Source organism: Passer domesticus, chromosome 3 (genome assembly GCF_036417665.1).
Source record: "Passer domesticus isolate bPasDom1 chromosome 3, bPasDom1.hap1, whole genome shotgun sequence".
In the NCBI taxonomy this organism is placed as follows: Eukaryota; Metazoa; Chordata; class Aves; order Passeriformes; family Passeridae; genus Passer; species Passer domesticus.
In genome coordinates this window covers 89752013-89779449 of record NC_087476.1, presented here as the reverse complement: position 1 = coordinate 89779449, position 27437 = coordinate 89752013, and the positions used below count along the sequence as shown (strand labels likewise).

General features: G+C 39.5%; 1 long non-coding RNA gene across 1 annotated transcript in view; it reads left to right on the top strand.

Moving 5' to 3' along the window:
* The window catches only part of LOC135298182 (uncharacterized), a 50801-nt gene extending 36926 nt beyond the window's left edge, over positions 1–13875 (top strand). Inside the window, exons 3-5 of the long non-coding RNA XR_010360179.1 lie at positions 914–996; positions 7260–7354; positions 13643–13875. This is a non-coding gene — a long non-coding RNA (uncharacterized LOC135298182). The remainder of the gene's footprint in view (positions 1–913; positions 997–7259; positions 7355–13642) is intronic.
* Positions 13876–27437: the final 13562 nt, after the last annotated feature.

Here is a 27437-nt window from a genome sequence, read left to right as displayed (position 1 = left end):
CCCATGGGTAGCTCAGGTTTCACATCTGCCAGCTTTCCAGAGGATGTGATCAAGGGCAGAAATAAGCAGATGATGATGATGATGATGATGATGTTGATGAAGATGCTATGGAAACTGGTGTGAAGGAAATGGGATCTCTTCTCCAGCAAATATGTGTGCCCAAGTCAAGATAATTTGGATGTAGCAGGAAGGCTAACACAAAGGAAAGTGTTATTTTAAATAATGCATTATTTAAAAAAGGGAGGCTATATCTTTAAAATACAGCATCAGAGTTAGAATCTGCTTTAGATTTGGACATGGCCTTTGACCTTGGAATGCTGACAATGTAAAAAAGAGTGAAATGGGTCAAAGAGTCTGTCAAACAAGGTGAGAGATACTAAGCTTGCCTCTGATCTCACACCAACATGCAGTGGTGTAACTCCATTGCCCTCTGTAGATTTATGCAAACATATGGAGAGAAAAACCTGCCCCAGAATGATTCCGTACCAAAATAGACTCTTTTTTTTCTATGGCAATATAAAAGCCTTACAGGAGGAACACATAAGATTCCAAAGGGCAAAATTTTGGCTTGGATTAATACTGCTTCCAGCCACCCCAATGCAGAAATTTCTCTCCAATTAACTGACCTTGATGGATAAATTCCTCCTTTTTATCTTCCTCCAACCTTTCCCATATTCCATCTCTTCTTCTCCTTGATCCTCCTGATAAAGTCAGGCTGTCCTTCCAACTGTGATCAGCAGAGCCTTTAGCCAGTGCACAGCTCGCTCTCCAAGGACTCCTGATGCCAGGGGCTCCTTTCATTTTCTCTGCAAATACTTTTTAACAAATTCAAAAGGCCTTATTGGGAAAGGAACAAAATACATTTGTGTGTAGTGATGTATCTGCTAAACGGTGTGTGCTTTTCCCCATGCAGCTCTCAAGGGACCTTCAGGCACGTTCTGTGGGCAGAGCACATGGAATTGCTCAGATGTATTGTTTGCACAGTGCAGTGTTTCTGTGAGTATCAGATCCTGGGAGAGAATTGGGAACACACACAGTTTTTAGAGACTTCCTGAGCTGAGTGGGCTAGATTCACACCACCCTGTTCAGAGGCTGGCTTTGCCTTTGCAGTACAAGGCAGGTGAGTGTCTGGCCCTCACAACGAGCTTCCGAGCATTTCAGCCAAGTGTCCAGGCTCCCTCCATCATCAGTGCAGCCAGGAGACAGCAATTCATCATGTGGCATCAGTCAGACACTTTGGGTAATTGGTTCGGGGGTGGGCATTCAGCCCAAAGTTCCAACTCTCCTTTGGACACTTTGCAAGGAGCAGAAAGTAGTGGGCTTCAAGCCCAAACTAGGAAAATGTTGCTTGAACTGAGAAAGTTTCAGCAGCTCACAAATCAGTCTTTCAGTTGTGGGAAGGAGGATATTAATGGAAAAACAGATAGCCAGTGGTAGAGATATGAACAGACATTGGAGGGTCTCTGCCTTTCAGATTGGGACTTGGGAGTCAAAAAAGGGATTTCATCTCTTTGGATAGGAAGAAAGGGGGAGACAGAAACTTCAGAAATCTCTTGATGGCATAAAGAAGTATGAGTATGTTTGTACTAGGACACATGTAAGCTATTAGGCATGTCAATACCAGGTGCTTTACCCTGCTGAATTGTCTGTTTGTGCTATAAAGCCACTTGCTGTTTTCATTTGTCCCTTCAAGATACAGCTAAGAGACATTTGTTTGAACCTCCAAATTTACCTCTGAGCAGTTTAGGTAGGGAAAAAACCCCTGAGAGTTGTAGTTATACATGTATGCAAGGGCAAGAAAGCAGGAAATGTACCAGCTGCTGGAGGAAAAAGAGGACAGTGCTTGCAGTCCTGGAAGGGCTCTCTTTGTTTTCCATGTATTTATTAGTTCACTGCTCTTTGATTCTTCCCCCAGCCACTGCTTCCACTAGATTTTCTACCATTTTACCAGCAAACAATTACTCTTCCCACAGCTTGAAGTCATTGTTCCTCATACACTCCTGTTTTGGGTTCACAAAAACATTTACTGTACTTTTTATTAGTCTTAGAGTCCTGAGCTCTCCTGTAAGTTTTTATAATCTTCATATTCTGATAACGCAGGCCAAATTTGTTTGACCCTGCCCTCAGTTTCTAATAAAATATCTTTTTTTTCCCCAAGGTGCTGGGATGAGAGTAGTATCTGGGGTGGAAAAATGTGAAATTAATTCTTTTTCTGCATGTCCTCAGCCTTAGATCAGGCAGTGTTGTTTCTTGATGTGTTTTGTTCTGCTTCTTGCACAAGCCACAAGCTGCCTGCTACCCCATCTGGAGAAAGTAAAATTCAGCCTTGACATTGGATTGCTGAAATTTGGCCCCTCTTTCACTGAAAAGTTTGTCAATACCACCCAACTTTTAACACACCTCAGCTCAGAACCCATTTTAGATTTGTTGCACACCCTCCTCATGGGTTTAAGTAGTGCAGGACATGGCTGTTCATCCTCCTGCTTCCTTCTCCAGGTCTCTGCCTGGCAGTGGGTAGGTGGTTCTGTGATGGGCTGCTGGGGATGGGTACCAAGGGTGTTGTTGCTACCTCTGTGCCCAGACTCCCTCCCACTGTGGGGTCAGGGAGGGCTGGTGTATTCCCTGAAGAAAAAATGCCCACCCAGATTAGAGAGGGGAATTGTCACTGGTCCCGTCAGGCTGGATCATATTTTGGGGCTGAAGGTTTGACATATCTGTCCCTCCTCTTGCCTTGGCTTTGTCAGTGACGTGGTGGGGGCTGATGTGGGAGCTCATAGACTCCTTCCTTGAAACAGGTGTGGCACCCCTGAGGTGAGACTGTTGCTGAGTTAAACCTCAGGTATCAGTAAAATACTCTGTCTTGATATATATGACTTTTTGCTAGCATTTCTCAGCTTACTGAAAATAATTCTTGGCCTTCATAAACCAAGATTGATGCTGGTTTTATTTATTTTTTTTTTCCTGCAGCTAAATGGTTGTTTTACAGAATACAAGCACATGAGCCAAAGGAGAATTAAGCAATAGAAACAGTGTTACTCTGGCTCTCAGAGGATTTAGGAGAGAGCACTAGAGGAAGATAGGAAGATTTACCTTAGATTTTTCACATCATTAGGAATATATTTCAAGATGGAAAATATCTTGGAAAGTCCTGTGACCATGTTTCAGGAAAGTGAATTCATCCATTCTATTTCACACAGTACAACCTTTTATGTTAAACCAGTTTTTCTGAGCTTCTGGTGACTTTCACTGTTAAATGATTTCTGTACCATCTCAAGGTTTTCTTTCTACTAGAGTATTTTCAGGGACTCCAGGGATCAGCAAAATCACCCATTTAACTTCTTCACATAAATGAATATGTTTCTGGCCCACAAAATAAAAAAGAGGAAAAAAAAAAAGTGTGTTCATGCAAGACCTTTCCAGGTAGCTTTCAAGTCCTTTGTTTTCTGCTTGGTCTTGAGTTGTCAATGTTACTGTTCATTTGCATTTCACATCTCTGAGTAAGACAATGTCCTCAGGGTTCTGACTCGTTATTGGATGCCAGAGCTAAAAACTGAGCCATACCTTCATGTTCTATTGTATTTGATGGGGGATTCTCAGCAGCACTGTGTCTCTTCCTGTTTGGAGGATATCTCCTTTCCTGACAAAGTTTGATACCTGCTGGTGATCAAGGTGTATCACAGAGTTAACCCTGTTCCTGCCAAGCAGAATGCTGTTCTATTCCACCAACGTGTTTAATAGAAAGTGAGGGGGAAGGATGCCACTCCTGCAGAGAGTACTAGCTGGTGGATTCTAGCAGTCTGTTCAGAAGTTCCTCTCCAGATTGCCAGATTTACTCAGGAAAGATTTTATTAGGCACTGATCTACAGCAGTTTGGAGAGGAAACTTTGCTGTGTTGATGTAAAGACTCTCCCTGCCATTGTTTAGATGAGCAGTTTTGTTAAAATACAGTTTGTGCCAATTCATACCTGAAGGTGGACAAGAGCTATTGCACGGTGGGATATAATAACAGAATACACTCTAAAAGTTTGCTGAGGGATTTTTAAAATCAATATAATTTTTGTTGCAGGATTATGTGCCTGAAACAGCTCTGTTAGAATTCCAGTTTACTGAGCCTAGGGAAGCATGTGAAGAACCGGGGAAATCGCTGGTGGAGGAAGACAGTGGAAGATTTTTACAAACTTTGTTGTCTCTGTCTGCTTTGAGAGATTATGATTGATGGGCTTTTGACTCTCAGGCAATAAATGACTCATTTGCAAAAATTTCAAGTTAGTAATAGATGTCCTCTTCATTCCTCTAATAGACATTTCTCCATGTACTTTGCTGTATATTTCTAAGAATAATTATTATTTGATAAACCAATATTCCTAATTAATTGTTTCAGGTGTTTAGTTCTGCCATATGTTACTGTTGAGCAAGAAATGACACAAATTCACCAGAAGGCTGGTGGGCACAACAGCAGCCTTAATACTAAAATTCTTCTTTTATAGATAGGTTTGACACATTCTACTTGATTGGGTAATTAACAAAAACATCTTTCTCACAAACAGTCTTTGAGAAGAACAGAAAAACAGAGTAGGAAAACACCACCTGCAGGTTGTTTATACTGACAAGTTAGCATCGTTTCTCTACAACTCCCTGAAAGGTCTCACAAGTCCACAGTGAGAAAACAAATCCTGTTTTCTCGCCCTCTGACCAGGCTGTCACATCCACAGCCATAAAAAAGAAGACTGTTACCCAATGGAAAATTAGAAAGGCAGAAACAATATCGCTCCATCTTTCTGAGTAATTAAGGTGAATATTTAGTTCCACCCAACTTTCATATGCATGACGTAATTTGTTTTGTTACCAGAAAAGACCAGAGAAGAATGTATCCTGTCTTCTGCATACAGAATCCCTGTGATTCCCTCCATTTGTTTTCTTTAATTATTAAATGATAGACAGTTAATTCTCAGTTCCAATGACCTGCAAGCTCAGTTTACCTCTAGGAAGGCTTCCACTGTGGAAAGCATCTGAAACAGTGACTGAGTCTGCTCATCCCTTCCTGAATATCTTAAAGAATATCAAGTCACTGCTTAAAGGATAAGACATTTCTTCTCACAGTGTTTTAGAATATGATGTTTTTAAAGAAAAATATGTTGGTTTCCAAACACAGAGAAATTTTCTTTGGAAGTACAAAATAGAAATCAAATTGCAAGACTAGCATGGACGTCGCCCTGCAGCTGTCCTGGCCTGACATTGTTTCTGTGCTCAGTGCAGTAGGCATGTGTCTCATTACAGTGGGGACAGTATTTCATATGCTGTAGTAAATACATTATTTAGGAAAAAAAGGGGTAGAAAAGACTCCTTTTAAGGTGTCTGTATGATATTTTCTGTGTCCAGTTTGGTGTTATATCTTGTCTTTCTAAACTGGCAGGTATTCCTCAAGACACTGCTGTCTCTACCAGATATTATAACATCACAATCCTTAGGATATATTTTGCTGTTTTATAGATTAGCTATTTTTTCTGTATCCTCTCTGGATCCTTACCTTATATTTTACTTCTGTTTTCAGTTATCGTCTTATATCTATTACCTGAAGCATTCTTTTGTATTTCACCCAGATACTCCCTTGTTTTCATTCCTTAAGGACCTCCAGAAGTACAGGCCATAACCAAGAGACTGAGACATTTTTTAAACATCTTGTGATTGAAAAAAAAAGGAAAAAACAGGCAACAAAATTATAAAATAACTAAATTGAAGAACTTTTGCATTGAGGCGAACCCAACTAAAAAAATTCCATATGCAAAAGACCCAATATCACCACTATATCATGTTTCATTTGGTTAATTTTTAACATGAAAGGTGCTGTGGCATTTTTGGGTCTCTTATATCACCTAATTGTTCCACTGGTGGTATGGAAAATAGAAATGAAAGTTTTGTTGTAAATGCTACGTTTCTGTGAGAAATGTAGCAGTTTGATTTTTCCAGCAGCAGCAGTTCCTCATTTGTTTGGAGAACTCAGGTACCCCAGGGTGAATGTTATGGAGAAGCTTGGGAAGGCCCTGCACAAGGTTATGCACGTGCTGTGCTTCACCATAAATTAGTAATGTCAGGTATATTGCCCTTGAGGAGTGGCTACGCATGTAAAGAGAGGTAGATTTAAGAACATGGTTCTATTTGCACTTTTCTCTATTAATTTATAAAGTCACAGATTCTATTTTTGTTTGTTTGTTTGTTTTTGTTTTGTTTGGTCCCCTGGATTGTCCTATTGTTACCCAAATTATGATAATGTTGATTTTAGGTACTTGTAATACAGCTTCAATTCTAACAAGATTTTGTTTCTGTAAGGGCAACAAAACCATGTGGACTGTTTTTGTACACTGGTAGAAGTACAAAATTGTACTACAGTTTTTGTAGACTGTTAGAAGTAGTCATGTTGGTAGCAGTGTGGGTTGTGTGCATATTTTCCAGGGTAACAAAGTTTTTAAAACAGTAACATGATTTGCAGGTATTTTCCTGATCTTTGAAAAACAATTAAAATTTTAAAAGTACTGTATATACAGTCCACATTAAACATTTTCATTATTAATTTATTGTTTGTAGTCAGTTTAACCCTAATCCAGTGTTTATTAAAACTGGACAGGATTTATTAAATTGGTTCAAGATTATCAAATATGTGCAGATCTTTACATATATTACATTAATTCTCTTTCTAAATATTTGCAAAATTTATTAAGTCTTTGTAAGTCTTCTAAAAATGTTATATGACGCTCAGATTGACCATATTCATAACTCTGTCAGAATTCACTGATTAAAAGGATATCTGAAAGCAGCATCTGAAAAATGAAACAATACAGTGTGGCGATTCCAAAATCATTTTGAGATGTTAAATTTAAAAAAAAAAAATTTTTTTCAAGGGGAAACTCCTTTGAACATTTCACTGTGTTCTGCAAGAAAGTGCAACATCTTCACAGATGGGATGAAGGTGCAGCTTCATTTTGTGTCCTCCTGGTATAACTGGGAACTTTGCCAACTCCAGGGTGCAATTTAGTTAGTCCTGCAGCCCCCGTGAGCCTTTCTGGGCAGTGTCCGTTCCAAAGTGTAGTGAGGGCACTGGAATCAGACTCAGGGGATCTGGATTCAGAAGGCTGATGAAAATTCAGAAGGCTGATGAAAATTCGGTGTCTTGCACTGTGTTCAACTCCAAGATAGTACCAGATCACCAGGAATTAAAAAAAATCTTAACATTACTCTTTCTGTGTCTGTTTCCTCTCCACAAGGAAGAGGACACAATTCTGCAAGTCAGGGCAGGTGGCATGGAGATGAGCAGATCATTGCTTATAACATTTTTGGAGAGTGTGTTGATCACAATCATGTAAGTACCTCTTAGATAAAACAGATTTTTTTGCCACTAGCAAATTATTGTCAATGTAGGAAATATTTTATTTCAAACTTGAAAGTTTCATTTTATAGAAAAGTTCTTGGTGTTTATCAAAGTGTGAATATTCAGTTTGGGGTTTTATATTTTGCACTTTGATGACACAAAGCCATGGTCTAGAACTGATGGTGGCTGTGACTTGTGCTCAAGGTCTAGCCCAGGCTGGCCTCATACAGCTGCTGCAGTTGTCACTCAGTCCTTCACAGCCTTTGGTGGGCACAGCTGAATGTGCTGCTTGGGATGCTTGTGAAAACACCAGAGGTGATGTTAGTTTTCCAGTGGAATTTTGCCACGTGAATTTCCCCTGGTGGTATAAACAAGAGGGAAGCACGTTAAGAATCCTGAGAACCAGCTCCTAGAAAGAAAGTTCTGGCTCAATAGATACATAGTTGTTGGGAATATTAACATTCCACTTTTATTTTCTCAACAGAACACCAGAAATATTATCCAAGAGACTGCCAGAATTCAAAGATAATTTTTATTTTTGTAATATTCCTTTTAGACATCTCCATTTAAATACACAATGCATTTGTCTCAAGTACACAGGGAATGTGTTATGAACAAGATGCAAACCAAAACAGGACTATGGAATTTCATTGAAATCATGGAAATTAACACGCAGTATGGTCTCAGTGTTAATGCTGAATTTCAAGTCTGTTTTCTGTTGTATTTAACCTTTGGGTAGGCTCATTACAGTAGGCATTGTATACATCTTTTTCTGAGCTATTCATTTAAACAGCTTTCCATGGAGTATGTGAACATTTTGCTTTGGGCAAAGAAAACACACACTTAACATTTCTGTTCTGAACTGTATTTTAAATGAACCCTTTTGTAGTTATGAAATATGTAATTAAAGCTGTAATCCAATGGAGCACTGAAATGTATGCTTAAGAACCTGTACAGTCATATGGACTTTCTGAGTCTATTTGCTAGGATTATTGCACTCCTGACTTAGCCTACATTTTGTTTCCAGGTAGCTGGTACCATGGCATGAAGGTTTTGTTGCAAGGGAATATTTTATCCAGCTGTGGGAAATTCTCATGTTTAACTTGAAGCTGAGGAGAATTCCTATCAGCCAAACAGATGATGAAGAGGCCAAACTGGGTAACAGGATGCTCCTGAGGTTTTCTGCATTGGAAATTTGGAATACATTTTTACCTATAAAGCAACTGACTGAAATTTCCATTAAAGATCTACAACTCTATTTCAAGAAAGTTGTGGTGTTCCTCAGACATCTATGGACAGACTGAAAGAGTGAAGTTGTCTGTCCCAGGAGTGATGGCAGAGCTGAGATCTGTACATAGGGTCCAAAAGCAGTATAGGGGAGTGTAGCTTCTAGGCAGGGAACCACTTGCAACCTAACTCCTGAGACATTTTTACCAGCTGATAGGAATTGCAGGCAACGTGACTTGTCTGGAGCTATGAGTATGGTAACAAATTCAGCACCACAGGCCGTTACCTCTGTAAATGAGGAATTCAGAGTATTTTTACAGATAGAGAAATTTGTTTTCTTAGAGAGGTGGAGAGGAAGAATCTCTGACAAAATGACAAAAATCCAATGACTGCTCTTGTACATGAAAAGGAAGGGTGAGTTCTAGTATGCTCATACAGGTGGCATTAGGTGTCACATTTTTTTACAGCCCAGGAATATGTACAAAACAGCAAGTTATGAGATTTTCAGAGGACAAAACCCCAACATTTTTCACCTCACTTGCTGGACCGAAGCCGTTGTTAGTTGAGAACTGAAGATACACAGAGTCAGATATTGTGGTGCAGAAGGTCACTCCTGTGGGAGTGAGAAAAATCAATGAGACTGATTTATAGTAGCTAATTATTGACTTGTATCCAGAAACTCTTCAGAAGGAAAGGATGAGAACCCTAAGCCCTTTCCTCTCCTAGCTGAGGAGCATAACTACAAGATGAGGATCAGATATTTCTGCAGCCATGATTCTTCCATTCCTGACTGCACAGCAGTTTGAAAGCCTTCTGTATCTTCATGGTTTGTGAACTCTCATGGGATTTGAGTTCCAAAGCGTCGGGCAGAAGTGAGGCTCCATATTTTCACTTCACAATTAGATAAGTGCTGTAAGTGCCAGACTATTTGTCGAGAAGTAAGCACCATTGCTAGTGTGAGTGAGTAGTGAGTGTTTGGAATATACCTAGCTTCTCCAGGGACTTACATGCTGGGTTTTGTCTTTCCTAAATCCCAAACAGCTTTAAGCAGAGATGCCCAGGTGGCCAGCTCAAGAAAAGATAGATATCCTTTGGGACATCCTCTGTCGTACAAATATAGCCATAGTTCTGTGCGTAAATTCCTGAACACTTTGTTGAATGCTGACCTAAAATAGTTCATTGTAACATCAGAGGAAGCCACTTAATTTCATCCAGTCACTTCTTCATGGAGCTATACAAATTGTTATTTGCTTAGGACATATCAGCCAGAAAGACATCTTGTTTTCATTTGAAGGATCTAAAAGATGAACCCACCATTTCATCCCTTTATTGACGCTCGTGTTAAATTATGCACCCGATTCCTCAGCTGGATTTGCCTGGCTTTCATTTGCAGATGTCAGGAGCACGGTCTCACGGAGTAGCTGCAGTGGCTTTGTATCAGTTGTGTGGGAATGGTTTTTCAACCCAAGCATTTCTTAAAAACTGCAAATCTCTTTTCTTTGGCTCCTCTGGCAGTCTGTAGCTTTACACATGCAACTTGTTTACTAGAGTATTCGTTTGAGCTGAATATCACATCAACAGTACGTGTGAGTTAAACAGCTACTGGTGGAGTGGGAAGTTATTGTTTATTAATTGTTCTTCTGTGTTTGTTAACATTTGATCTCCTTTAACACCTTATAGAGATACATTTTTGGTGGCACAGCTTGCCCCAGTTTGGATAGATCAATCTGGTACATGTGAAAGACAACTTCATTTACTGTCCTTGACATAACTAACCTTACATTAACAGGAACACTTCTTCCTAGCTAGACTTACTATTTATTCAGAATCTTAATAGATGGGCTTTATGCTTAGAAATTTTTAATGCTGCTTATCCTATATTTTAAGTCAAAGTGTTTATTTCTGTAGAGAATTCTCCATCTTCTTTTTTTAAATGTTTTTTTTTACAAAAGAGGTAAGTGTTTTCATTCACCTTTTGTGACTTACAAGCTATTGAGTGGCACTTGTTATATTTGAATGTCACATTATATGTATTATAGCTGATAAAGAAATGTAATTTTCCTTGTATTGCTAATACCCTTTAAGACACTTAACAAGATGTTTTGACTGAAACTGTTTGTCTAGCAAAATATATTTGAAATACCATCATGAATTTGTTGGAGAAGATAAATCATAGTGAGGTTCTTCTTTTCCATACATTCAATGTGATTCCCCCGAAGTAAGTAAATATCTGAGAACTGAGCTGTGCAAGGCCTGTAGGTTGGGAAGGTGTTTGCCTTGCCAGATTTTCTGTAGACATATGCATGTGTCTGTAGAATTACACATGTTACACACAGTAACCATTCCCTGTTACTGAGCTTCTGGCAAGCCATTCCAGAGTGGGAGAAAGCCTCCAAGCTGTGTAGTTTAGCTCAGTGGTTTAGAGCATGATGATTAATGCAGTGATTGCACAGTCAGAGTGGCCAAACAAGCAAACAGGGCACCTTTGAATCCTTTGTGTCATTTGCAGATAGGATGGGTCCATGGCCCAAAGTCAGAGTATGTTTTCTAGGGTTAGACTTTTCACTACTGCAGATTTTCTCTCAACTTCTGCTATTCATCACATGAAGGTGAATTTTAATATCCTGTTTCTTTAGTGCTTCAGAAAACTACTGAAACAGGCCTCTTTCTCTGTGCATATTAGAATTAATAGTACAACTTCCTCCATGGCCCTGGGCCTTATTTTCCCCTGTGCCCATTGCCCTAGGAATATACAGAAGCTGTGATTGTGAGAGGCATGTCTGGGACTGGCCTGCTTCTCCATGACATTCAATGAGCAAAATCACAAATAGGGCAAGCAAGAGAAGAGCTGTTCTCTGGGGTCCAGGACAACTGGGTTTATGTGCACTCCTGTCTCATCCTTTCCTATTCAGGAACTTGTGTCTTCCTGTAAGGAATGAGTAGTGCAGAGTGAGTCATCCTGGCACTCGGCCACCTGGCATTTCTCCTTTTTTTTTGAGGAAAATCCCCTGGCTTTTGTATGGCACTCCTGAGACCTAGCACAAAGGGGCCAGAATCTGGCCCAGGAGCCATAACACATGCAGCTCACTGAAACTGCTTAACTCTGTCCCACAGCTACAACACACCATTGTCTCCCCATCATATCTTGTGGAAGCTCATGGTGATTTTTTCCATGCATCTTATCCAACTGCATGTTGTTATCAAGTGCAGCTTCTGTGTGTTAGTTCCTTAGATAAAGGACTCCCTAAGTCTGATCCACGCTCTGTTATTGTGCCTCTTCCTATATCACTGTATGTAGTGCATTTCTTCTTTTATGTCTCTTCCAAAAGTATCTCAGAGCATCCATCCGTCATCTGGTGATAGGACTTTGCTCATTGTGATTATTCTCTTTTCCAGAAATAAAAATGTATGGCATACATAGTATTTAGCAACATTGTACAGAGCTCTGCTCCGTATCAAAAAGAGATTAGGGCCTCTTAATGTAATACAGTTTCCAGTTGCAGCCATAGACTGTACTTTTATTAACTGAAAGGTATGTATAGATGTGTCCTGTGTTTTAGATGTTTTCCTGTGTTTTATTTCTGGATTCTACTTTTTTTCAAACTTATCCATGCCGGGTTTGCTGGGGCATACGTGTGTGTTTGTGGATACCTTGCAATAGCTAACAGACTCTTTCAGGGAAGGTCTGATCACATCCTCAGACATAACACAAGAGATGCCAAAGTGAACAAGTGAGTAAGTTTCCATACATAGGGCAGATTGATTCTTTAATTTTTTGTTGGTTTTAACAGTATTTGTGGTGTATTCATCAGCTATAGACATAGCAATATCAGTAAAGACTTTCTATTACTTTAAGTTTCAGGATTTATAATGAAATAACTTTCATGCTTTGTTTCCCATCTTTTCAAAATTCTAATACTGTGAAACTGATGTACATAGGGTTATGGTCTTATTGGGTTTGTGCTGGAAGAGTATAGTTCTTTGAGCTTTTTGTGAGTTCATAAGAGGTACAAGTTGGATTATCTAGGAATGATGTCACATGCCCTGAACAAGCTCCATATGGAGTGAAAGGGAGGAGCATTCCTTCAGCAACATGTGTCAACATGAACACACAAGCCTGGTGTGAGTTCCCTGCCCTGGTTTTTCAATCAATAACCAGGTAAAAATCAATGAAGCACTGACAGGGAAAATAACAGGCCATTTTTAGAAATATTGGCTCTGAAAAAACACTGTCTTAAGAACACTGGAAAAAAATACCAAGGCAAAAATAATAATTTAAAAAGTAATTTTAGACATGGAAAATTTCATGCCAATTTTTAAAATTTTGGTACTGCTCTTATAAATACAAAGCAAAAAAATTTTCAGTGGGAGTGGCAGACATTTTCCCTAAAAGTTGACACAAGTTGTCCTGTCTACCATATGTATATATCCAAAACATAAGTCCTGGAGACAGTGACTTGGATCTCGCCATATTCCTTACTGTACCTGATACCTGGAAAGAATGAAGAATCTGAAAATGGGGGCTACTGCAAGTTATTTATTTTGAAACGTTTCTTGGTTAGGGTCTGAGCTGATATGATTCTTGAAAGCCTTTAACTTAGGGGTCATTCAGCAGCAACTGCCAGGGCTTGGTACATAAAAGAATCTGGTCCTTGTGTCTGTAATCTTCTTGTGTAAACTGGAGGTTCTGTACAGACTGAGATCAAGCAGGGCCCACAGCATCTGAATAAAATCTGAGACTGAGTCAGAGAGCTGAACCTAAATGCATGTATGGAAACTGTCCACAACTCAGTACTGGTCAGTGAGTTAATTGTATTTCAAAACTGGGATAAGAGATCAGAAACAGCATGAAAAGCAAAAGCTAGACTGCCTTGGGTTATCTGATGCTTGGGAATTAAAAAAGTCTGATGGAAATCTACAGCCACATCTTTAGGCTTCTCAGCTGGTAGATTTTGCATTAAGAAAGTACTTGCAGAGATATTTTAAGAAAACCAATAGAGAGGTATACTTTTAGTGGGATTGCCTCAGCTTCCCTTTGAATTTTCTTTTTAGGAAACAGGCCCAAATGGTAATTTCTGAGCAGTTCAAACTCAGGAGCAGAGCAGAAGCAAGGAGTAGTGGGTGACGCCTCAAATCTCACGCCGTTTTTGTGGTTCCTTTGTGGCCCATGGTCTGCCAGGTGACTGAAGGAAGACCTGCTCTCTCTCCACTTGCTTTGCCTTCTGGGTTCCTGTGGTCCATGGGTTTTATGAACTCGTAAGCACTGAAGTTCATACTTGGGAAGTAGCAGCACAAGGTAAGGGCCCAGCAAATGTATAATTATACTAAGCACAAGTAGCATGAGGTCACCAGCATAAAAGCTTTTGGAAGTTTTGATGGTGTGTTCTTTGTTCTGTCTGTCTGTCTGTGTGTGTAGGCACACAAACACATGATAGATTAATTGAGTTAAATACATCCCGAAGTTGTTTGAAACAATGCCTATTTAATTTTTTTCAAGAGGCTGCACAGAAGTATAGCATTGTACCACAAATAAAAGTGTTGCCACAATGCCTGTAAATCAGAGCTTTAAACTATGTTTCAATTATCCTTCTATTATCCAGCTGGTGTTTAAACATGTTTATTATTCAAATCAGTAGAGAATGTGCTGCTGTTGTGTAAACAACTGTCAAATGCTGAAACAATGATTACAAGGCACCATCTCTTTCAGGTGTACTTAGAGGTACTTATACCTCAACCACTTGTATTTAAATAACATGCAAACACAATGCTTGAGTGACTACTTTCACTCCTGTTTCCAATACCTCGTGCCAATTCTATTACATTAAGAGGGAAATCTATTACATTTTTCATTTATACACATCTGTACGCTGTTTTTAACCATTGTATCATTAAGGCTTCAGTTAATATAATAGATATGCCAAGAGATGCAGTACATATTGAGAAATCCTGTTCAAAATAAAAGCCAATTTCTCTGTATTATTTTAGGGCATTTGAAAGCTTTTATGAAAACAATGCTAAGAAAATTATTTTCTGAAGAGGAAGCCTGAGAAATAAAAGATTTAGTCATGGAACTCTCCTATCCTCCAACCTCTATTTGTTTTGATGTGAACCGAGTACGTTACAAGTTGGTTGGTTTTGGGTTTTTTTCAGGTAGGCATTAACAAAATATAATATTGATGGCACTGAACTGTCTTTTCTTGCATGTGACAGTATTCAGTATCTTTACACACACTTAGTGCAGGGCAAAGGTAGTTTAACAAGCACTGTTTGCCAAGTGAGGTTTTGATGCAACTCTCTACTGATTTGTCACAAACCGGAAGGGGGAATGTTTTAAAAAACTGCATTTGGGAAAATGCTGACAGGATCCTCAAAAACAGTAACTGAAGGAAAAAATTTATGCTAATCTCAGTGAAGCAAAGAGAGTCTTTGTCTTCTATCTTCTAAGAGGATGAAACCTGGAAAACAAAAGCAGATACTAAAAATGTAAAAGAAGTGAACATTTTGGGTAGTGACATAGCCATTGCTTCATGCACCCCTCCCCCCTTTTCCTGTCTTTTAAGTTAGATGCTTAAATACAAAGCTAATGGAAGAAACAAACAGTACAGCACTACCACAAGGATAAGCTGTTGTAGTGTGCTGATAAATATGACATTCTTTTTCAGAACTTAATAGAGATGCTTTGACTGTTGTTCTGCAGTCAACAAGGCTGGTCTAATTGGTGGCCATGGCAACAAAATCAGGTCATACAGAGGTTCATACCGAGATCAAGCATATGTAGATCTTCTTGTTCAAATATACATAAAGATAAGAACCTTTAGTGAGAGTCCACAGTGAAAGGCTGAAGATGGATGCTCCCACGCACATCTAATATTACTTAGAAATATTTACCTGTTTGTAACATAATGATGTTTTGCAGAACCAAAATAGAAAAATCCTTCATAACCATTGGAAAACAATAATTTTTTAAAGTCAAAGTAGAGTGTATGCATGCACATTGCTTCATAGCTTCTTGTAATTTACTCCCTGGAGTTTTTAGTGATCTGACTTATATTTTAGATGTAATTAAGTAATCAGTGGTGTACACTGCAAAATGAATGTTTAGGCTGCTTAAGGTTGAATTTTCACAGCCTTAGCAGCTGTGCAGTTATGGTTCCTGCCCCCACCTCCCTTAGTACAGCCATCCATTTACAATTATTACTTGAGTTATTTACATAGTTATGATATGTCACAGAAATGAGATAGCAGCTACCTGGTAACAGCAGGCAGCAAAGGTACAGTAACTCTCGTGATTGCATCTCTCTTCTTTCCCACTAAGGGCACCAAGGTGTGCAAGACTTGGGTGGCTGGTCCCCAGGCAGGCTAAGTCCTGCTCAGGGCAGCCAGCAGCTACTGTATTCCTGCAGAGCAGAGTCTGATGTCTTTAACAGATCTCCTCCCTCTCACCAGGTGCACGTATCAGGTCCTCCACAGCCTTTCAGCCTCTCCATCTGTATTTATAAGCCAGGGTTGTAATGATTAAAAGTTATAATCTTATGATACTCAGCAGTCTAACAAAAATATATAGATAGTCTTGGGCAGGTACATCTGGGACAAAATCCACACCCACACCCAAATCAATATCTAAAAAGACCCTGCTGAAATGCTCCAGGTCTGGGTTCTGAATCCAGTTGATACCCAAATGTGGCAACACATGTTTGGAAAGCTCTCGCCGTACTCTCCGCTGTCTCCGAGGGGATGCACAACCAGCACCTACACTCTCAGCTGCTTTCATTTTCTCATAAGCAGAAATTTGCACTTTGAGTGCCTTTTGCAATAAGATTTTGAATAAGCTGAAGTAGGCATACCAGGGTAGAAAGAGAGGAAAGCATTTTGAGAAAATATCCATCTCTTCTGGACAGTTCCCCAGAGGTTTTGCATCAGGGAAATATTTTACTGATTTCCTGCTTCCTTCTGGTCTTTGCTAAAGATACATGTAACCCACAGATGGTGGGTCTGTGTGGTACTGGTGAAGCCTCTCGCTCTTTTCTCAGCTTCTTTTGCCTGATATTATCAACAAAACCCTACCACCAGCCCCTATCCCCTCCTTCTCAACAAAGCTGTTTTCTTAGCTACAAGGATATGCAAAAAAAAATCTGATTTTAGCTATCTGTTCTGCTAAAGGCAAGGATTAAGATTAAGGTTTAAATTTGTTGCTTTTTTTTTCCCCCTGGAGCAGAATGCTTTGGTCCAGTCCCTGTGCATTCCCAAGTATTTCAACAGTTCCTTACAAAATCACATATTTTAGCTCTAACTAGTGTGTGTAAGTCCTTTTCCTTTCTAAATCACTGAATTTCTGTATGTACCTGATGCAGGGATTGGAAACTCTCCCTTCCCCAAACATACCGTTTTGAAAACGCATTAAACTTATCTGTGGTGTTCCACATTACCTTCATTTCTTGATAGTCTTTTCCATCAGTATAAATTGTTGCTACTTTAGAAGCTACAAATACTAGCTTTACGCATGAAGCTGAATGATAGGTGCATGTGGTTAAAGCCGATCCATGAAGAGGGGTTATCTAAACTCTGAAAAAATAAAGTCTGTAGGTGAGGTTTGGAGTGGTGATCCATGTGGATATGGAAATGTGGAAAGGAGAAGAGATGCAGGCATGGATCTGCAGCACGCTGGGTGTGTTTGTGAAATGAATGTTAAATTTACAAAATTTACATGAGCAAAATACAAGATTTGCATAGACTTGCGCTTGAATATCTGTATAGGACTGTGGAAGAGAAGCATCTTGCCTGGTCAGTCAGTTTTCATCTCAGTGGACATATAGCTCCTTCTCCCTTCAGACATACAGATCTAGAAAAATACTGAGGTGAAAACCCACAGAAATATTCCAGGCTTCACCCGGTGCCTGCTTAAGGTACAGGATGATATACTGGGCCAGGGGCTGGATATACTTTCAGGTACTGCTAATCCCTCATGGGGAGTTAAACAACTCCCTTGTTCAAGCAGTCCTTTTCTGGCACGTAAGTGTCAACAGGTGTGAACAAGAGCATGGAGGTGCAAAGTGCCAATGCCTCGCTGCTGGCACTGAGCGTGGCCTTCATGCACAAGAGATGACAATTGCAGTGTTGTGCAGTCTGCCCATCAGAAAGCATTGTTGCCTGGCACCTATATATCATTCAACTTGTGAGCAGGCACCGTGCCATCGGAACAGATGGTAGGGAGAGAAAGCAGCCAAACTACCACGTACAGGAGATGCATTAAAGTATAGGTGTGGAGAGTGATTTCCAGCCAAGAACGTCAAAACAGCTCTCTTCGTCTTGAATTTACATGCCCAGAGTTAAGGGGATGGGCAAGCATTTAACTGCTCTCCCAGCTGGATACGGTTCCATACACACACAAAAAGCTTCTACTTCAGCTCACTTCAAGTGACATTTTGGCCCAGCTGAATTAGGCGGGGTATTGGAAATGACAGAGAGAAGCATTTTAAAGTGATCTCCACCTTTTCTGGCTCTTCCCTGGATGTCCCCCTCTGTGGAATAGGTGAAAAGAACCTCTCATGGCCAATTGTTATTATGGAAATTTGCAGGGTGCTGTAAAGTACTCTTCGCTTTCTAGTGTAAATGTCTTTACAAAGAAGACCATAACACTTGGAAGTAATGGCATACTTAAAAGAAAAAGAAAAAAAAAAGAAAAAGAAGAAGAGCACTGCATTGTTGCTAGGCCCTCTCCTATGGATAGGATGCACATTCAGCAAAAAAAAAAAACCCAAAACATTTTCAGATAAAGACTATGGAAGTGTATGGTATCCTTGTCTGGCATACATATTGGGAATGTCCTTTCATGCTTCTAAAACAAAAAGCATTAATGATATCCTAACATGGCGGGGGGAAAGTTGTTTAATATACTCCTTCATGAACCACTCTACTGAACCATTCTACTGACTCTTAAAATGGCACACTGCAGCCCTCTATGTTTGCATCTTTGTGCTGTCCAGGGCAAATTTACTTAGTTTATGAATAAAAAGACATTGGGTTTGTTTTTTTTTTTTTTTTCAAACCTCAGTTTTTCAAAATTCTACCTAGGAATTTAAAGCCAGCCCTCATCTGCCATCACCATAAAGAGCTCAGGCTGAGTTCTGTCCCCATTTTCACTTGTGAACTGTACTGTCTTTGGATTATGACCTTCCTCACACCTGAAGCCTCATTGTTTTCAAGATGAAATTTTACTTCTTTTTTGTTGTTGGCCTGGTTTCCACAGCAGTATGAAGAAGGGTGTGTTTCTCTGAAAAGCTGCAGGTGCAGTAATACTTTCATTTGAGTCTCTAGAGCTCTAATAAGCACAGATGAAGGGAAAGGGGATTTTTTTTTTTCAAAAGGACCTTGTATTCTGTGGCTGCTGTAAGACTGCTTAATGTCTTTCAGAAGCAGCCTTTAAAGCTGACACTAACTGGAATTTCCTTAGTTGCCAAATGTGTTTGGAACCGGGGTTTGGATTCAGCACTCTCTGTTGAACCAATAAAGTGAATCTTGGTCTAAATAGGAAGAGCAGGAGAGGGGAATAAATAGGCCTAAAAAAGAGCAAGACATTACTGAAGATGAATTCCCACATTTTAACTAATTACAGGAAAGTTAAAAGCTTGACAGCAAATATTTTTCTTTTGATAAGATGGAAGTGAAGAGTCCTTATCAAAGAGCCATGGGCATAACCATTGGACTCTCTTATAGGAAGTTTCTTTTTGCATGGGATTATTAAGGGAGAGAATAGTTTCCATTGCTATAGAAAACCTTCCTTAAAGAACACAAGGAACTCTTCATTTTAAAATTCTGATATCATGATAGGTGTTTCTATACTTCACTGATTCCCTCAATGTTTGATTTCCTGCTTTTCCCTCTCAACTCTTCTTCCCATAATATCATTTCAGAAAGCAAAGGCGTGTGCTAGGTCTTTCTCTTAACTTATGGGATCTTGATAATTCTATGCTTTGGTGGAGAAACAATTTTAAGTCTCAGTAATGAGTGTGAACAGTACGATAAAGACTTCCTGGGCCTCAGGTTCCCTTCTGCAGAACACAAGCAAGGATTATCTTTTCTTGCCTAGAGAGACTGTAAATTTTTTGGGACAAAAGAAATCTCACAAAATCCTACAAAAATGGGATTTAAATGGGAGTTAGCAGGAGTATGAACCTTCAATGCAAACTGAAGCTAAGATGCTAAGGGAAATGATGAGTGAAGGGGTTTCACATTTGTGTGCATAGTGAGAAGTTGCTTAGAAGTGCACTAAGTGGGACAAAGTGATTCCTAGATGATGTATTTTTGTTAGATAGAGAAGGCTTGTGGTTCTGTGAAGTGCTTCAGGATTGCTGGAAGGAGGCTGCAAAAGAGATGCAGAGAATTGGTACTATCAGTGTTACAATGCACTTATGGCTTTTTCTCCTAGCCTACCCTATGGTGTCACAAGCAGAATACCTTAATCCAGTTTGAGCATTTCTACTCAAACATCGTAAAATCACAGAATGGCTTGGGTTGGAAAGAGTCTTAAAGACCATCAAGTTCCAACCCTTCCACTAGGCCAGATTGCTCAAGGCCCCATCCAACCTGGCCTTGAACACTTCCAGGGAAGTGCAATTCTCAAGTAGGTCCAGGTGCATCTTATCTAAGAGAAAGTAATTGACTATATCCATTTAGGGGACAGATACCCAGTTTTTCTCCTTAGTCAGTGAAGGACAACAGTCACCTTAGGGAGCAATTCAGATTTTATTTAGCTTAAACTGCTCCTTAGAGGTTCCTGTCTCTGCCCTGTGGAGACATTGTCAGGAGGAAGCCCAGGGTGATTGCAGCCCTCAGCAAGGGCCTCAGGTACACATGGTTCTAACCTGCCATGAAGTGTAGGCATTGTTGGTTTAACCAGCCAGCACCTAAGTTCCATACAGCCACTCCACAATGGGGAGAGAATCAGAAGAATAAAAGTGAGAAAACTTGTGGGTTGAGATAGAAACAGTTTACAGGTAAAGCAAGAACTGCATGCACAAGCAAAGCAAAGAAATTAATTCACCACTTCCCATGGGCAGGCAGGTGTTCAGACATCTCCAGGACAGCAGGGCTCCAAATGCTTCCCTGCTGCCCTCTTTCTTCCCCAGCTTTATATGCTAAACATGACACCATATGGTCTGGGTTATCCTTTGGGTCAGTTGGGGTCAGCTGTCCTGGTCCTGTCCCTTCCCAACTCCTTGTGCACCCCCTGCCCACGGCTGGTGGGGTGGGATGAGAGGCAGGAAAGTCCTTGGCTCCGTGCAAGTGCTGCGCAGCCATAACAAAAACATCCCTGTGTTACCAACACTGTTTTCAGCACAGATACAAAACACAGCTCAATATTAGCTACTATTAAGAAAATTGATGCCATCTCACTCCAAACCAGCACAGTGATCTATCCAGCAGATTTCATACCAAAACCAGATGGGAGGCAGTTGTGTTCTCCTTAGGTAAATACTGATGTTACTGTGTTGACTGAAATGGGGCTGTAGGGTTTGTTTCCTGTGTGGTGTGAAATGGAAAAGGTCTTGTTGTAGCTGTGATGAGGGTTGCTGTGCCTTGGTGCCGAGTTTGGGTGGGCATGGGTGTGTCACTTTCCCTTCTGTACTCCTCCTTCATCCACCCATGTGCATCAGGTGCATGTAGGAGACTGTGTCTGTCCAGTAAGGATTATTTTGGTTGGGACTAGTGATGTAAAGGCAGAAAGCTCAATTAAGAAAAGACCTTATTTTCTTTTTAAACACAAAACCGCACAACCAAAGTTGCTGACTTTCTTTACCTTTCCAGTGTTTTTGACAAATAGGATTGAAAGTGGTGTAATTCAGCACCATTATAGTGTTAGTGTACCTGCCAAACTCACTGGAGTCTTTTCTCTGGTTTGTGTTCTGCCATTCCTGGAGGATGGAGGAAACATTAGGCACATGTGAGAATTGTGATGATCCAGTTTCTTGGGCTGGGATGGATTTCAGCTTGTGTCTCAGTTCAACCCCTTTTCCAAATCACTGTGACTCCATTTTGAGATGTTAGGAACATCCCAGTTCAGATGCAGCTGGGCTGAAGGTGGCTTAAGCGTCTGACGGAGGTCATGGTTTGCCAGCTGAGTTTCACTGGTTTGACAGTGGTTGGTTGAGTAGGATTCTGGCAAGCATTCCCCTTCAGAGGCAAACATGGAGACACTCATGGCCCTCTCTTGTGCAGAGATTTCAAACACAGATTTACGTAGATAGACAAGATAAGAAAAGAAACATCTTGAAACAGTATCTGAGCACATGTTTTGGTGTGTGTGTATGCATTACATGTGACAACAGAGCAGAGCTGGGACAGTGACAGCTGAAAAAGACCTGCACACTAAATAGCTTTTGTTGAGATTTTAGCCTTCAAATGCAAATAGGAGGGAGGTATAGTGGGAAGGGAAAAAGATGTGATTGAGCAGTAAACATGAGTGATGGTTGCAGGATAAATAATATTATTAACTTACATTTTATTACTGTGGCTGCTGTGATAGCAGAGGGCACTTTTTACAGACACACAAGTAATAATAGCCCAGAGAAAAGCACATGGTCCATCAAACCCTTCCCTCTGGCAGCAGAAAATACAAATCACCAGGTATGGTAGCTGACCATCTTATGCACAATTATCTCTCTTATGACTGCATGGCTACATTCGCTCCCTGCTCCAAACGTATTCAGCTCCCTCTTGAACCGATGTTCCCCATTTACATCTATTACTGACTTCAACAAAGACCATTTTATTCTGTGCAATGACAGTCCTTTGCAGAAGGATATTCTGCCTGAATTTCTCATAGTGCTGTTTGAAGTCTTTCCCTTGTCAGTGTCAGTCTTTGTGACCTCTTGTTTTGAATGAGAAATTTTCAGAAATCTTATTTGGCAGTAATCAATTCTTCTCCTTACAGGATCCCCTACATTTGAAAGAGCTTCTCTCTTCTCCTTTCAAAGCCAGTGTACATTGACAGTCTTCATGCACAGTTTGTCTACAAAACCACAAATTAGAAAAAGCTTTAAAAATGAGGGATAAAATAAATCATTGCTGACTGGTTGAATGACATTATTCTCATTTAACATGGATATTATTGAAAGGAAAATGTGCATTTAATATAAAAAGGTGTTCTAATCACTCTGTCCAATTACAGCAAAGCATGAAGGATGGTAATGTTTTCAAGCTCCCAAATAAACCGAGAAACATTAACCTAAATGGGATGTTGGTATTCTACTGCAAATGCCTTAGAGTTTCTTTCTTCCGTAGCCCTTCTTTCTGTTCTTATTTCCCGAGGGGAATGTTACACCTCCTGTAACACAGGTGCTAAATTGATGTTCTGCCTCAGCTGGTGGAAGTTTTTTGCTAGCCTAATACCTGTAATGGAAGGCTGGCTGTCTGAGAATAAATAATTCTAAAGAGCACATGGAACTGTGTATGCACCCCCCTCAAACTGACTGATGCTGGTGCGTCTATTTTTGTTTCAGTGGTAGGATGGTGATGACAAATGCTTTGTAGGCTACTCTTGATTGTCTTCTGATGTGTTCAGCCCCAAATTCACTGACACTGTTGTCTCTATTTCTGGTTCACAGCAGTGTTCTGATGACAAATGCTTTGCAGGCTACTCTGACTGTCTTCTGGTGTTTGCACCAGATAAATATTACCACTAGTAGTACAAATATTTAGTACCATCAATACCTGGTACTAGTAGTAGGCACCAGTAGTACTAAATTCTAGATACTACTGCTACCCTTTAATACTAGTCAATAAGGTTGCTAAAAATACCATAGAGTATACAGTATATTTGTGCTTAAAGTTAAAATAAATTTTTTAGATAAAGATACTTCAGACTGTATATTGTTCAATGTAGATCATACTTACTCTTTTCTATGGGTAAATCTAGGCTGACCCCATAAATCCACACAGGTGGTTCAAGAGAGATATTACAGTAACTTTCATTATTTTTAGTTTGATTCTGCTATGTTGTAGTCTTTGATTTTCTGTTGGACTCCATGACTTCAAATTTCATAGTGAGAACACTGCCTGAACACTGTAGTGCTACATCCACAGTATAGGCAGAACCTAAGACTTCGTGTTTATTTTAAAATTCTTACCAAACCATCTCTCCCCTAACTTAATTAAAACCAAACACTTGCCTGAAATTTCTTGAAAAAATAAATTATTTATTTTAATAGCTTTGTTTTCTTGTTTAGTCCCTTGGCAAGACAGATAAGAAATTATGTCAGATAATGAAAATTGCAAGTTTTAAGTTCAAGGCTAGCTAGTTCAAATTATTTGGTTTTGCTGAAGAGCAAGAGTGCATACACAAGGGAGTAAGCTGTTGTAAATCAGTGGCTAGGCTGTCTATTCTCTTACCCTGTCATAAATGCAAGGTGGTTTACTCTGAAGTGAAAGATGAGGAAGTGCCCTCACCGTTACCGTGAGAATATACACCGGTGATTACCCCAGAGCAGCAGATATGTGGCAGCTGCTTCCCTGTGTACACGGCATCTTGTGATATATGTGAGGTAATTTGAGGGAGTTTATCCCTAATAGGTGATTCCAAGATTGTCACTCCTTACAGCATGAGAAAATGTAGTATTAGATTTGAGGAAATAGGGCCTCTTCTTTGGCAATTTTTTTATTTACAAGTGTTGGTAGGTCACTCAAATCACAGTACTGTATCATTCCTTCCCTCTTGCTGCGTGTCTGAATTGCAGGTGGCACTAGTTCCCATGAGAAATTCCAGATGAAAAATCTTTGTGCTGAAACCTTTCTGTCTTTGGAACTTTAAGATTATTTTATGAAGGCACAATTCTTGTCCAGGACCTCACTAATAATGACTCATTTGGCTTTAGAAAACAGTAAAGAATCAAATACTAAGAAAATATTTGCAGGTTTTCAATGACAGATCCCAGCTACAGGACAAAAAATAATCTATTATTGGAACCCAGTTTTCCAATGGTTTGTATGTGTTAACTTTCACTCTAATATGTTAAGTGAAATGCTGTGTCTTCCAGCTACTGTGTTTATTTTAAACAAACAGGTCTTTAAAAATATTGTGAAAATAACTGAAATCCCTTGAAAAGACTATCAGAATTCTCCCTTTTCAAGCTGCATATAGCCTTTTCAAACATAAGATTTAAAATTTGCATGTGGCTGGAGACTTTTTCAATGAATGGAAATCGATCAAGAAATTGGTGAATTATCTTTTTCTGTTTTGTTTAACATTTTACCCTCTTTATGTCATTTAGTTTATTGCTTCTTGCAAAGACTCTTCACTTGCATTCTGCCTCTCAATGCCATAAAAAGTTTTTGTGTGCCTACTCAAGTGGATTGTCTTCCAGTAGTGGTGAAGAGAACCCTCTAAGTCTCTTATCTCTTTTAGGCATTGTAAATCTTTGTAATGTACTTAGATTCTCGGAATGAGAAAAAATATTGAAGGCCAAGGCATAATTTAGTTCAAGTTCTGTTGACTATTTTATGTTTTTGTCCTTCAAAGAAGTTCAGAGCTCAGTAAGTACATTACAAAGAAAGATAAAAGAATTTTGTTATACGGAGTCTAAGGAAAGAAGTGTGTATTTTGTTACTTATGAAATTACACTAAAATTATTGTCTCTAGAAATGCAGATAAACACATTAAATCCCTAATAGGCTGTGTTTCATGGAAAAATATATTGCAGTTTGAGAGGTTCTCTCTTTGAAGTCATCTGATAAAGGATTTTAATTGAGATCATTTGAATATGCAAATATGGTCTGGCCATTACACATCATTAATGCTGAGGCTTAGTGTAAATATTCCAGTCTAAAGGCTGGCTTTCTGCATGCTTCCCACCTACACAGAGAGAGCTTATCATACGCAATTATCTTACCCAAATAAAAAATGAAAATGGGAAAGTTAAATAAATAAAAGAACATTCTGATGGAATCACAGTAATGTGTTTCTTGGTTAACATTAGCCCTGGCTTTCGGACAGCTGGATTGGTTAATGCTTGTCCTTTGCTTTTGCATCAATCTCATTGAATCTTCATGTATTCCACAGTGACATATGCCTAGTCATATCTTTCCTGCCTAACAAATAAGCCATTGAGATAACAAAGGCAGGAGCAATATGCAAAACTATAGTCCTACGAGAATGTAATCTTGATACTTGGTCTTGATCCGAAGTAAAATCACAGCATAAAAGTAATAAGTAAAGTAAAGTAAAAAGTAAAAAGTAATAAACTAAGCTCCCTCTGGAATAATAGCCTTTAAATTTTCAATAGTGTATGAGTTAGAAGGTATTTAGAAATCAAGCTCTGTCCTTTCCAAAAAAATACATAATTGCATGTAGGCTCTTTTTGGATGCACAAAGAACAACAGCAAGAAAGGCATCCAACTCTCAGCGACAGTTGAAGGGCATGAGGTGCCAAATTTTCAGTTGTACAACTGAAATTCTCCCCTATCGTGGCAGAGTTCACATATGCAGTATTGGGAATGTAACTTTCGTTCTGTCTCTCAGCATGCACTTAAACTGGCTGCAATGAGAAAATCCAATTCTCAGAAATTAAAGCTGTTCTGAGCAGCTGATCCAAGTTGTGGATCTCATTCTGCATTAGAAATGCACAACTTCTCAAGGTCTTCTAGAGCAAGAAATTCATTCTGTTTGGAAGTTTAATATAGCAGTTGTAACATTCATAACGAAATCCAACCTGTGACTTATAGGTTATGGTTACTAATTTTAATGTGGATACACTTATTCAAAGCACAGTCTAAATAAAGGTTTAGTGTCAATCACATTTACAAACATTACTGTTTGAAATAATTAAAACAAACAGAAGGAAAAAATACCTGCTAGTTAATTCTACATATACATGTATTTATTATTATGCAAATTAGGGAAAAACCTTTCCAAATGGTGTCATCTCATCCCTTAGCAGTATTTCCAATATCTGTATTCAAGCTGGTTCTCTCTGCTGCCTAGGTAGTAGGCTGGAAATATGGAAGGCCACTTTACTCTCCATTTTTGCTCACTCATCTTTAGTAAGAATGCTTGGTCCTTTGGCATGTCTGTTTCATGAATAAATAAAATAAGAAATACTCTCCTCTGTAAGACACAGTGAGGATGATGTATCTAAATCGATCACCAAGCTTTTTGTGTTTGTGGTGCTTTCTGAGCTGTTTGTTTTTTCTGCCAGTGATGTACAAGAGGGTCCAGTTAGTAAGGACCAAATTCCACAGCTTCTGTAAACCAGATCGTTTTGTACTGCTTCTCCATCTACTCTCCTGTTTATCTCTGTCATGCCAGCTTCCATCTTTGTTCCACTTTTATCTGTATTTTCTTTCCTGCCTGTCTTCAGTGGATTCTATGAGAATTGTCTGTTGAACTATCTGTACTGCTTCTCTTTCCTGATCTATAAAAATTTAATCTAAAGGACCATCCTAGTACATTTCAAAATTCAAGAAATTACCAGAGCCACTTACAGATGAGCTGTGGGAGAAGGAAGAAAGAATCCTGTAACAGAGAGGGGTCACTGGGTTGTAGAGTCTTAGAGGCCCTGCTTACTTTGGGTGGATATAATGATCCTGCTGGACACATACAGATATTTTGCTGTCCACTATTCACTTTAGCCTCCCCCTGGCTCTCTGTCTACATGTCCTAGAGACGGGGGGTGACGACAGACTGTTGCAGAACTCTGAGCCTCAGAAGTGTGTGTAGATGTCTCAGCCCTTCTGTGCACTGTGGGCAGGCATTGGGCTGTAAATGGAAATGGCCATTTGCTGCTCAGACAAGGCTGTGTGGGAACACGTGTCCCTGGCTGTGGAAGAGGACGTGCCATAGCTGTGCTTGTTGGAT